The 11,706-nt window shown below is 46.2% G+C and overlaps 1 long non-coding RNA gene across 2 annotated transcripts; it reads left to right on the forward strand.

Moving 5' to 3' along the window:
* The first annotated feature begins 471 nt into the window (after nt 1-471).
* LOC138836751 (uncharacterized) lies at nt 472-11,135 on the forward strand. 2 transcript variants are annotated; one of them, XR_011375039.1, is made up of 6 exons: nt 472-554; nt 966-1,190; nt 4,985-6,052; nt 6,479-6,594; nt 9,437-9,590; nt 11,041-11,135. It is a non-coding gene; the product is annotated as an uncharacterized lncRNA (long non-coding RNA). The 2 variants fall into 2 exon arrangements; XR_011375038.1 differs by lacking the exons at nt 472-554; nt 966-1,190 and having other exon boundaries at nt 4,705-6,052.
* The last annotated feature ends 571 nt before the right edge of the window (nt 11,136-11,706 follow it).

The raw sequence follows: 11,706 nt of genomic DNA on the forward strand, positions 1-11,706 counted from the left end.
TAAAACTATCATTTAATCCTGGGTGTCTGGTCTCTTCTCATTTAGAAGCTGAGTTGAGTCATTACAAAGTCTCCAATCTCAGGGTAGGTTGTAATTAGATATAGACCATGTTAAGTGAAAAGGGCAGTGTTTTCACTTCTGCCCAAGGATAGGCTCCACTGAGAGATGTCCCCACCGTGGCCATCCTAGAATGCCTAGTCTCCAAGTAGGACAAGGGCCATTGGCCAATGTCCTCGTGGTCCTCACATGGTTGCCATGGTAGCAGTAGAAGCATCTGTGGATGGGCCCAGAATTCCTTGACAATGATCCTCCTGGCCCAAGTGCATAACTGCTGGTGGGTTTGCCCTGGGCTCTGATTGGCCCATTTTCTCACTGATGTCAATGGCCTGACTTCTGATTGGTCCAGTTCCTCCTGATGTCACAGGCCATTGTGAGGTATGCCCAGCAGGATACATAAGAGGCAATTGCCCTCCAACTCTGTCAGTTACAGCACTGGGAGCTTTTCCTTGGTGACCCGCTGGACTAAGTCAGAGCTACTTGGTTGCTTTCTTTGGGTATGGGGGTTGTGTTTGTCTTGTTTGGGTTTGGGGATTTCATTTACTAGTCTGGGGGTTGTATTTACTTGTTAGTTTACCTTTTCGTAAGATTTATTAGTTGGCAACTTCATTGAGATCATCTTAGGTAATAGTTAAGCTTGATCACTTGTCATCTCAGCTGAAAGATGGTAATGTACAACAAAGTCTCCTTTAGCTCTTCCCCCAAGAAGGAGTTGATCACTGTACAACTTGACAGAGATCATCGACTATGGCTGCTATGGCTATGTCAATCTGGCCCATCACCGCCTCACAGACACCACAGTGGTGGTCAAAGTTCTCTGAAAGAAAGAGCTGGAAAGCCATGAGATAGAAAATGAGGTGGCCTTTGTGAAAACTGTACGTCACCCACACATCATCTGATTATTCCAGGTGATGGAGAATGAAGACTGTGTGTACCTTGTCACTGAGCTGGCCACTCGGGGTCATCTCTTGAGGTGGATCAAAAAATCCTCCTCCAGCTACCTTTTAGAGTTTGAAGCCAGGAGGCTATTCAAACAGATCACGAGTGCTGTTGACTACCTTCATGAGAATGGAATTGCACACCTAGACCTGAAGGCCAACAACATCCTATTGGATGCCAATCTCAATGTCAAGGTCAGTGAATTTGGGCTGAGTGACAGGGTGACCTACACAAATGTTCCTACACAAAATGTTCGATGGGTACCAGGTGGACATTTGGGACTTAGGCGTGCTATTGTATGTGATGACAATGAGAAAGTTCCCATTTGAGGGGAGTAATATGGCTGACATAGGGTTACAAGTCCTAGAGGCCAGTACACTGTTCCCCTTCACCTATCTGCAAAGAGACAAGATCTCCTTTCTAAACTGCTGACTGTGGACTTCAATCTGAGGCCTGCTATTGAGGAGATAATGGAACACCCATGGCTGGCTCTAGGTGTGGGATTTGGCCTGCTTCCTGATGAGCCACTGCCTGGCAAGCTGGATCGCATTGTCAGAGTCATGTGTGACATGGGGTACAATGTAGCTGGCATTGAAAAGGCAATCCAGGACAGAGAATTCAATGAAGCCATGGGCACCTACCTGCTCATCCAAGAAAACTTAAAAGAGAATGCCAGAATTGTGTAATCAAAACTGATGCTTTTGGATAGTCCATCTGGCACAACTCCTGAGGACAATCCCACCACAACTCTCCCTCCACAAAGGAGAGCCAGCTTTTTTGCAGGACATAACGCCTTCAGCTTGTCCTCAGAATTTCAGTTACACAATGATGATGATCAGTTACCTCTCAATAAAACCCGAAGTGCCAGTCTGCTTGTCTTTCCTCTCTACTCCCTGCAGAGCTACAGTTCCAGCTTAATGTTGGGCCAGGATTCTTTTAGCTGCTTGACAGAATGGAGCATTCACACTCAGTGGAAAATGCCCTTCCCTCTGGGCAGCCTTAGGGGGAGGCCACAGCCCCCAGGTGGAATATTAGACAGGGCTGGAGGAGGGTGGCTAACAGGATAGTCACCATATTTCGCAGAATCTGCTGCTGTGTGAAGGCCCCAAAGTAATGTCCACAGATTGAAAGTAAAGCTGTCCCAGAGAAAGTGGTGCAGAACTCTGAAACAGCACAATTGAAAACCACCAAACTCAGACTTTCAGGGTGACTCTAACTGGGTTGTGGAAAATCTGAGAGGTGTGGATTTGAAGAGCTGCAGGAGGAGAAGGAGTCATGCAGAAAGTTCACACTGCAGAAGTCTCTGGCCAGCATGGCCAGGTTGTGTGACAAGTGCTAGGGGATTCTCCAGCTGGGATTCCTTCCCAAGAAAGGACACTGCACTGGCTTTCCAATGCTAAAAGATAAGCTGAAAGGTGATCTCAAGCTGCCTGTACTTTCTGAGCTGGCTAATTCCACATCGATCCCTTACTTGAGTATTGTCACTTCATTGAACAACCTTTCACATTTGTCCCTTGAACACTAAAGATGCTTTTGTCCCAAATGCTGCAGCAGGTCATCATCTCACCTTTTATGTATGTTGCTTGTCTGCCTATTTACTTTCTAGTTCATTTATTTAGGTTTAAAGTGAGACCCTTGATGCTATAGGAGCCCATGGATCTGAGGGGCAAGAGGCATCCTGGACTCTGCTTCTCTTTCAGCAGTCTTCAGGTGAAAGGGTACAACTCCTGAGCACACTAGGTACACTGGCTGGGTTGGAACATAAGAGCAAATCTTCACTGGGAATGGAGAGGGACCTGTCTCCATTCACCCCATACACTGTCAGTGGTTTCTGCCCCAACTTTCCTCCTATTCAATGCAGTTTTCTGTGGGTGTGATTTCTATCTAAACCTCATCATTATCCCAACATAATACCATCATCCAAGAATCCCTTATTTCAGACTTGTTTATTTGCTCACAGTCAAAGAGACCCTATTACCTAGACAGGTTGTTTGATTTGCAACTTCTCCCCCTCCCCAGGAGCCCCCATTTTCTTTAAGGGGAACCAGAATGTTGGGTTAGCTGTGTTTCAAATAAGAGAACAGTCTGAACAACCAGAGTTCCTGTTAGACTGGCAAAATATATGAAGTAGAATGATACCCCTTCCTTCAAGGTAGAGGTGAAGAAACCTGTGAAGGAGCAGGATTCCTGAGAAAGTATGGAGATACAGTGGTGCCTGTGGATGGATGCCTGGGTGGGCTTTGCTAGTGGGTGGACCTTGGCTGGGCTGACTGTTTCTGAGCATGAGCAGAAACTCGGTAAGATTGGATGTGGCCCTCGACCACTGCGTTATATGTGTTGGCTCAGCTACCGGGGGGGGGGGGGTTTAACAAGGGAGTGATGGGGAGCAGTTGGGCACACGTGGCCTTTGCTATTTGTGCTCTGAGTCAATAGGCTGAACCTGCAGAGCACACATGACATTTGTGGAAGGAAGTGAGCTGGAGCTCCTGGTAAATCAGATTCAGCTCAGGGCCATTTGGGAAGCAAATCTCCCCTCAAAGAATGAGATGGGATTCTGGTGGGCCAAAAGGAGGGGCCAAAGGACAGCCCAAGGAGGGCCAAAAGAGGGTAAAGGATGGGCACCTTATTGAAAGACAGGACTGACACTGATGCTGTATTACAACTCAGAGGAGGATGGCCAGGAAAGGAACTGAGGAATCCTGAACTCCACATGGACCAGTGTTTAGTGAAGAGGGTGGGTGGGGAGGGAAGTACTGTGAATTTCCTTGATTTCTCAATGCTTTTTCTTTTCTCTCCATGTTTGTTTGTTGTGTGTTTGTGTCTGTGCACCTGTACTGGCTCTGGGACTTGAACTCAGTGCTTTTCTCTCTGTCTCCTTTACTCTCTCTCCTTATCTTCCCCTTCTCAGCTCTCCACCCCATTCCATCTACCTTCCCTACTTTTCTTTCTCCCTCTTACATTCCTCGTATTCTTCCCCTTTCATTCTTCCCTCTCCTCTTCTCTTCCTATTTCCTCCTCCTGAAATCTTCCTGTTCCATTCGGTCTCCCTCTCTTCCTGCTCTTGAATCAGTCTCTGACAATGTTTGTTTCTCTGTCTCTCCTCTCTCTGTCTCTCTCTTTCTCTCTTTCAGTTTGTATGGTCATAGCTGGTTCTCTACCACTTGAGTCATACCTCCCGGCTTTCATTTCTCTAGTTAATTGAAGATGGAATTTCCTAGAATTGCTGTATCTGTAATCTTACAGGTGAACTTGTGGGATAGCTAGGATTACAGGCAAAAGCCTCCAGCATCAGGCAAACACATTAGACTTTGTTAGTTTGGTGTAGCAGAGGTTGTTTTCTCAGTTATTATGAAAGGGATTTGTGTACTTATGTAAGGGACAGCTGTGTGAGGGACACCTTACAAATGGTTGTGGAAGGAAGGGGGTGGTGGCATAGTGTGCAAATGGACAGGGAGGAAGGGACATGTGCACTGCACAAAGGGTCAGCGCTGAATGTTCTATTTTGGTAGAGATTCTGGGAGTCTCCTGAGAGGCCCCCAGCTGACACCCGCTTCCCCAGAGCACAAGGTTGTGGGCATGATGCTTCCTTTCCCCTGGCAGTTCCAAGGGGAAGTGTCTAGGCCTCATGGAAGAGTAGACCCTAATTTTTCTGCTGAGGAAACTGGCATGCTGGGGGAGCTGATGTTCAAATATTCAACTATTCTTTTTTTGTGGGGGGGGTCCGGTCGTGGGGCCTGAACTCAGGCCTAGGCACTTTCTCTCAGCTCTTCAGCTCAAGGCTAGTGCTCCACCACTTGAGCCACAGCACCACTTCCGGCTTTTTTCTTTTTGCTGAGGAATCGAACCCAGGGCCTCATGCATGCAAGGCAAGCGTTCTACCACTGAGCCACCTTCCCAGCACAAATATTCAACTATTCTAAATGTCACATCTCCATTTTAGGAATCACAAAGTGAATGAATTAAAATAAATTCCCTTCCTTTCACCTAGAGGTGGTGAAGGAACAGGAGACCTGAGAAAGCATGCCTATATAATGGTGCCTGTTGATGGACCCTGTCTGAGCTGACTGCCTTCCCACATGAACAGAAATCCGGTGAGAGTGGATGTGAGCCTTCATCACTGTGATGTTTGTTTTGGTTCAGCCAGGGCACTATATTTGCACAGAGAGTCAGTGCTGAGGGCCCATGCTGCCCTTGGGTGACAATGTGGGATGGGGAGGACTTGGGCACAGCAGGCCTTTGCTATGAGGGGACTGGACTCAGAGGGCTGAGCCTGCACTGCATAATGATGAGATTTGCAGAAGGAAGGCTGTGGCTCCTTGTAGACCAGTGGTGCCGCTCAGGGGTATTTAGGGAACAGAACTCTTCTCAAAGAATGAGATGGGTTTCTGGTGAGAGAAGCAGTGAGGCCAGAGTGGTCATATAGCAGGCATCTTGGTGATAGACAGTGTTGACATTGATGCTGAAGGAGAGCTGAGAGGAGGAAGCTAAGGACTCTTGTACTCTGGATGGAACCATCTTCAGTGAAGAGGAGGGTGGGCAGGGAAGTAATGTTGATTTCCATCTTGTCTCAGTCCTTTTGTTTTATTTACTTTCTTTTTGTTTGTTGTATGCATGTGTTTGTGAGTGTGTGCTGGTACTGGCACTTGAACTCAGTGATTTTCTCTTTCTCTGTCTCCTTTGCTGTCTCTTTTTTCTTTCCATTGCCTGTCTCTCTCCCCTTTTCCAGCTAACTTCCCTCCAGGTCATTCATCTTCTCCTCTTCTTCCCCTTTCCCTCTTCTCTTGTTCTGTTTCCTCTCTCTTCCTCTGCCTCAAATCTTTTTCTCTCCTACCCCTCTATATCTTTCTCTTTGAGTTTGCATGTTCATAGCTGGTGCTCTACCACTTGAGTCACTTGAGTCCAAGCCAACATTTTTCTTCTTAATTGAAAATGGAGTATGCCCAGGATGGCTTTAACTGTGATCTTCTGAGCATCAGCTTCTGGGAGAACTATGATTACAGGCATGATCCACCATCAGCAGCAATGCTTCTGACCTCGTTAACCTGGTGTTGCACAGGTTTGTTTCTCTGATTGAGAAAAGGGATTTAGGTACTTATCTGAGGGCTGTCCATCAAGGTGTAAGAGACAGCTTGAAAATGGTAGGGGAAGGAAAGGGTTGATGGATTTTGGGGCAGAATGGACAGGGAGAAAAAAACGTGCATGGTGCAAGTATGTCAGCACAGAGAGAAGTCAGAGGTTTTGTAGAGAACCTATGCATCCGCAGAGTCCTCCCACTGACACCCCCTTCTCCAGAACACCAGGCTTTGATCAGTTCTTATTTGAGGTCTTTAGGCCTCATGGAAGAATACCAGAGCCCAATTTTTTTCCTTAGCGAATCATCTTGCTAGGAGAACAGAGTTTCAAGTCTGAGAACATTCTGAACATCCAGAGCCCATTCTGAATGACAAAAATGTATGAATTAAATACTTTTCCTCCTTGTCAGCAAGAGGTGGAGAAACCTGTGAATGAGCAAGAGACCTAAGGAAGTATGAAGATATAGTGGTGCCTGTGGATGGACCCTGCCTGAGATGACTGCATCTGGACGTGAGGGAAAATTCGGTAAGATTGGATATGTCCTTCCAGCACTGGGTTATTTGTATTGGTTTAGCCAGGGCCATGAGATTTCCACAGAGAAGGTTTGGTGCAAGCTCCTGCTGTCTGCCCTTGGGTGACAAGTGTGTGATAGAGAGGATTTGGGCACACCTGGCTTTTGCTATGTGTGCACTGATGTGAGGAGGCTGAGCCTGTAGAGAAAACTGATGAGATTTTCAGCAGGAGGTGGACGGGAGCTCCTGTTGGATCAGTGGTCCAGCTCAGGGCTATTCGAGTGCATATCTCCCCTGAAATAGCAAAATGGGATTCTGGTGAGAGACCAAATAAGGGCTCCATGAGGGAAAAGATGCGTACAGGGTAAATGACTGGGTGGACACTAAATGTAAAGGAGAAGTGACAGGAGGCAGGTTAAGAAGGGAGCTGAGGAATCCTGAATTCCACATGGGCCGTTCTTCAGTGAAGAAGGTGGGTGGGAAGGAATTACTGTTGATTTGTAAGATGGCTTTAATTTTTTCCTTTTGTATGTTTGTTGTGTGTATGTGTTTGTGAGTGTGTGCTGCTACATCTCAGTGCTTTTATTCTTATGCTGTTTCCTTTCCCTTCTCTGTCCTCTCTCCACTTTTCTCACCTTCCCCCTGCCTTGCCCCGCCATCTCCCTTCCCTTGTTTTCATTCCTCCCATACCTACTCCTATTCTACTTCTCCTGTCCCTCTACTTGTTCTCCTACCCTCTACCATTTCCTCTCCCTCTCTTCCTGCTCTTAAATCTGTCTCACTCTCTTTCCCTCCCCCTCCCTCACTCCTTCTCTCTCTACACATCTCTCCCTCTTTCCCTTTCTCCTTCTCTGTCTTTCTCTTTCTTCTCTCAGTTTTCATGGATATGTCTGGTTCTCTTCTGTTTGAGTCACGCTTCCAGGCTTGCATTTCTCTAGTTACTTGAAGATGGTATCTTCCCAGCCTTGCTGTAAATGCAGTCTTCAAGTTGTCAACTTGGGAGATAGGTAGGATTACAGACAAGAGCCTACAGCATCAGGGAATGCAATTGACTTTGTTAATCTGGTGTGGCAAAGGTTGGTTTCTCTATTTTGAAAGGGTATTTGTGTATTTATGTGAGGGACAACTGTGTATGGTTCACCTTACAAATGGTTGTGGAAGGAAGGCAGTGATGGGTTGGTGTAAATGGACAGGGAAGGATGACTTTTTTGGAATCACAAAGTGATTAAAACATACTCCCCTCTTTTCAGCTAGAGGTGATCAAGGAACAGGAGACCTGAGGAATTATAGAGATAAACTGGGGCCTATGGAAGGACATAGCCTGGATGGACTTTGGTTGTGGATGGACCACACCCATGGATGGACCCTGCATGGGATGACTGCCTTCCCACAAGAAAAAAAATTGTTAAGATTGAATATGAGCCTTCACACGACAATATTTGTATTGGTTCACCTAGGGCATTTAGAATTGCACACAGAGGCAGTGCTGAGGACTGATGTTGCCTTTGGGTAACAAGTGTTTGATGGGGAGGAGTTGGGAAAATCTGGCCTTTTCTATGTGTACAATAGGTCAGGAGGCTGAACCTGCAGAGGAGACTAATGAGTTTAGCAGCAAGAGGAGGGCTGGGGCTCCTGGTGGATCAGTGGTACTGCTCAGGGCTCTTTGGGGAGAGCAGATCTCCCATGAAAGAACAAAATGGGATTCTGGTGAAAAATTCAATGAGTGCCACAAGAGGGAAAAGATGGGTACATGAGAAATGACAGGGTGGACACTAAATGTAAAGGAGAAATGACAGGAGCTGAGGAATCCTGAATTCCACATGGACCATTCTTCAGTGAAGAAGTGGGGTGGGAGAGAATTACCATTGATTTCCATGATTTCTCAATCCATTTTCTTTTATTTTTTCAGTTTTGTTTGTTGTGTATATGTGTTTGTGAGTGTGTGCTGGTACATCCATGCTTTTTTCTTATGCTCTGTTTCCTTTCCTTCTCTGTACTCTCTCCACTTTTCTCACCTTCCCCCTTCTGCCCTCTCTCTTAACCTTGTTTTTATGCCCCCCATAACTACTCCTACTCTATTTCCCCTGTCCCTCTTCTTATTCTTCTCATGCCCTCATTCTCATTCCCTCTTCTCATGCCCTCTTCTCATTCCCTCACCTTCTCTTCCTGCTCTCTGGTGTTCCTTATCTCTCCCCTTCTCCCTCTCTGTCTTTCTCCCTTTTTTTCTTTCTCTTTCAGTTTTCATGGTCATGTCTGATTCACTGCTTGAGTCACACTTCCAGGTTTGCATTTCTCTACTTAATTTTCCCAGACTTGCTGTAAATGCAGTCTTCTAGGTGGCAATTTGTGGGATAGGTAAGATCACAGGCAAGAGCCTACAGCATCAGAGAATGCATTGGGCTTTGTTAGTCTGGTACGGCAAAGGTTTCGTTCTCTCATATGAAAGGGATTTGTGTACTTTTCTGAGGAACCACTGTGTGAGGGTTACCTTACAAATCGTTTTGGGAGGAAGAGGATGGTGGGTTGGTGTAAATGGACAAGGAAGGTTAACTTGTGCACTGTACAAGTGCATTGAAAGGTGTTAGAGTCTTAGTAGAGATTCTATGAGTCCCCAGAGAGGCCCACAGATGACTCCCCATTTCCCAAAACAGCAGGCTTTGGGCATGGTTCTTCCTTTCCCCTGGCAGTTCCCAGTTAAAGACTAAGCCACATAGAGGAATTCAGAGCCCAGTTCTTCCCCTTACAGAACCAAAGATCTAACTTAGCCAAGTTTTAATATTTGAACATTCTGAAATCAAGAGTTCAATTTTGGAATGACCGAGTGTTTGAATTAAAATACATTCCCTTCCTTTCAGGTAGAGGTGGTCAAGGAACAGTTCAACTGAGGAAGCATGGTGATCTACTGTGCATGTGGATGGATGGGGCTGGATGGACTGGGGTTGTGGATAGATCACACCTGTGGATGGACCCTGCGTAGGATGGCTGGCTTCCCACAAGAACAGAAATTCAGTAAGATTGAATATGAGCCTTCACTACTAGGATATTTGTATTAGGTCAGCCAGGGCATTAGATTTGCACACAGAGGCAGTGCTGAGGAGTGATGCTGCCTTTGGGTGACAAGTGTGTGATGGGGAGGGGTTGGACACACTTGGTGTTTTATATGTGTACACTGGGTCAGGAGGCTGAGACTGCAGAGCAGACTGATGAGATTAACATCAAGAAGGAGGGTTGGGGTTCCTGGTGGATCAGTGGAAATGCTCAGGGGTATTTGTGGAACAGAACTCTTCGAAAAGAATGAGATGGGTTTCTGGTGAGAGAAAAAATAAGGGCCAAAATAGGCCAAATAATGGGTACCTGGTGCAAGACAGGGTTGATACTGATGCTGCAGGAGAGCTGAGAGCAGGAATGTAAGGAATCCAGAACTCCTCACCAATCAGTTTTCAGTGAAGGGTGGGTGGGGAGGGAAGTACTGTTATGTCCATTATTTTTCCATACTTTTTATTGTCTTTCTTTTAGTTTATCATGTGTATGCATTTGGGAGTGTGCTGGAAGTAAGGCTTGAAGTTTGTTCTTTTCTCTTTCTGTCTCCTTTCCCTCTGTGTCCTTTCCTTGCAGCCTCCTTCTACTGTCTGTCATCTCTCTTATGCCCACATTCCTTGACTTCCCCTACTCTCCTCCTTCTAATCATTTTTTCTCCATTTTCCATTCCTTCTAACGAGCTCCTTTCTCCTGAATCTGTTTCTCTGTCTTTATGTATGTGTGTATGTATGTATTTTTCTCTGTTATTCTCTCTGTTCATTTGAGTTCTCTTTCTCCATCCCTCTCTCTCCCTCCCTCAGTTTCTCTCTCTTGGCCATGGGCATGTTTCTCTCTAGTATTCTCCCAGTGGAGTCACACCTCTAGGTCTGATATTTCTACTGCGTTGGACATGGAGTCTGCCCAAGCTGGCTTTATCTGAAATCTTCTCAGTGTCAGCATGTGAAATAATTAGGGTTACACACATGAGCCTTCAGCCTTCAGTTGGTTTCTTTGTTTTTACAAAGGAATTTGTGTACTTGTGTGAGGGACAACTTACAAATGTTTGGGGAAGGAAAGGGTGTTGGTTTGGGCTGCAAGTGGAGAATGGACAGGTAGAGAATTACATTTTCACAGTGCTAGGGGGTCAGCCCTGAGAGGTGTCTGATCTTAGTAGAGATCCTGTGAGTCCCCAGAGAGGCCCTCAGCTGACACCCCCTTCCCAGAGCACCAGGCTTTGGGCATGGTGCTTCCTTTCCCCTGGCAGTTCCCAGGGGAAGCCTATAGGTCTCATGGAAGACTAGTAGGGCATGATTTTTGTCCTCATGGAACCACAGTGGGGAGAAAACTGAGTTTCAAATATTAGAACACTCTAAACTTGCAAAGGTGATGTCTGACATTACAAAGTATACAAAATAAAACATTTTTTCTTCCATTCAACTAGAGGAGAGAAGCCTTGGAAGGAAGCAAGACACCTGAGAAACCATGGAGTTACAATGGTACCTGTGGATGGACCCTTCCTAGGACATAGAGAAATTTGGTAAGACTGAATATGACCCTTTGCCCCAGGATTATTTTGCTGATTCATCCACAGGCATCAGACTTTCCACACAGAGGTACTGCTGAGGGCTGATGCTACCCTTGGGAGACAAGGGTGTGATGGGGAGGAGTTGGGCACACCTGGTCTTTGCTATGTGTGCACTGGGGTCAGGAGGCTGAGCTAGCAAAGCCAACTGAGGAGGAATTCACGAGGAGATGGGCTACAGCTCTCGTCAAATCAATGGCCCAGCTCAGGGGTATTTGAGGAGAAGAGCTCAGATCAAAGAATGAGATGGGTTTCTGGTGAGGGAAGCAATGTAGGCCACATTGGGCAAAGGATGGGCAGCTTGCTGATAGACAGAGATGGCAGTGATACAGAAGGAGAGATTTGCGGAGGAAGCTAAGGAATCCCGAAGTCCTTAAGGAGCAGTGTTCAGTGAAGAGGCTGGGTGGGGATGGAAATATTGTTGATTTTCATAATGTCTCAGTGTTCTTTCTTTTCCTTTTTCCTTTTTGTGTGTTTTTCTGAGTATGTGCTGGTACTGGGCTGGCTATCAGTGCTTTTTTTCTC

The sequence above is a fragment of the Dipodomys merriami genome, unplaced genomic scaffold, assembly GCF_024711535.1.
Source record: "Dipodomys merriami isolate MVZ:Mamm:240054 unplaced genomic scaffold, mDipMer1.0.p SCAF_2560, whole genome shotgun sequence".
NCBI classification, from domain to species: Eukaryota; Metazoa; Chordata; class Mammalia; order Rodentia; family Heteromyidae; genus Dipodomys; species Dipodomys merriami.